Genomic DNA, 1222 nt, shown 5'->3' with positions numbered 1-1222 from the left:
CATCGGGTTATGGTGGTTTGTTTTGAAAATTAGGTCTTTGCTGATTGTAAGTATTATTGGATACTTGTTGATTGCTAGGACCTTGTTGGTTGTTGTATGGAACATTTCGGTTATAATTCTGGTTTTGATTGTAAATCGGTCTTGGCGGTTGATAATTATTCTGATAATTATTTCCAGGCCTTTGGTTTATATATGAAATATTCTCTCTTTGTTCCATTGTTAGTTCAATACTAAGACAATCTTTTGTCAAATGTGGTCCTCCACACTGCTCACAACTAATTCGTATTGAGTGGATATCTTTAGTCATCTTTTCCATTCGTCTCTCGACAGCATCTATCTTTGCAGAAATGGAATCTAAGTCATGACTAGAATCGGCTCTAGCTGCTTTAGATGATCTAACGATATCTTTTTCTTGGTACCACTCATGTGAGTGGGAAGCAGTGTTATCAATAATTTTATAAGCATCAGTTTCGGTTTTCTTCATAATAGAACCACCAGCTGCTATATCGATGTCTTTCCTTGTAGTGATGTCGCATCCTTGGTAGAATATTTGTACTATTTGACAGGTGTCTAAACCATGTTGCGGACATCCTCTCAATAACTTTTCAAATCTAGTCCACGCTTCATATAGAGTTTCATTCGGTTTCTGTGTGAACGTAACAATTTCTCCTTGAAGTCTTACGGCTTTAGATGCAGGAAAGAATTGTTTAAGAAATTATTCAACTAAAACGTCCCATGTATCAATCGCCCCTTCAGGTAACGATTGCAACCAATCTTTGGCTTCTCCCTTTAAAGTCCAGGGAAATAACATGAGATATATCTGTTCATCCTCAACTTCTCAGATTTTAAATAGTGTGCAGATCCTATTAAAGGTACGAAGATGTTCATTTGGATCTTCCTTCGGCGCACCACTAAATTGGCATTGATTAGTCACCATGTGTAGAATTTGTCCTTTGATTTCATAATCTGGTGCATTAATGTCTGGATGAGTAATTGCGTGACCTTGGCCAGTGCGTTTAGCTCTCATTCGGTCTTCCATACTTAAAGGTTCCAGATTCTCCATAATTGAATTTGTTGAATCTGAATCACTAGAGGATTCTGATTTAATGGTTCATTCCTTAACAATCTCTGTTTGAATGATTGGTGGTTCCGGAGGAAAAATTAATGGTTCAGGATCTATGAATTGTCCCTGAATATTCTCCGGATTCTCAATTGTGAGGTC

The 1222-nt window shown here is 37.3% G+C and overlaps 1 non-coding gene across 1 annotated transcript; it reads left to right on the top strand.

The window, feature by feature from the left end:
• The first annotated feature begins 572 nt into the window (after positions 1-572).
• On the top strand, positions 573-679 carry LOC139860697 (small nucleolar RNA R71). Its single transcript, XR_011763325.1, has one exon. It is a non-coding gene; the product is annotated as a small nucleolar RNA R71 (small nucleolar RNA).
• Positions 680-1222: the final 543 nt, after the last annotated feature.

Source organism: Rutidosis leptorrhynchoides, chromosome 7, assembly GCF_046630445.1.
Source record: "Rutidosis leptorrhynchoides isolate AG116_Rl617_1_P2 chromosome 7, CSIRO_AGI_Rlap_v1, whole genome shotgun sequence".
Taxonomy (NCBI): domain Eukaryota; kingdom Viridiplantae; phylum Streptophyta; class Magnoliopsida; order Asterales; family Asteraceae; genus Rutidosis; species Rutidosis leptorrhynchoides.
The sequence above is the reverse complement of the archived record's forward strand: the minus strand, read 5'-3'. Positions and strand labels throughout refer to the sequence as shown.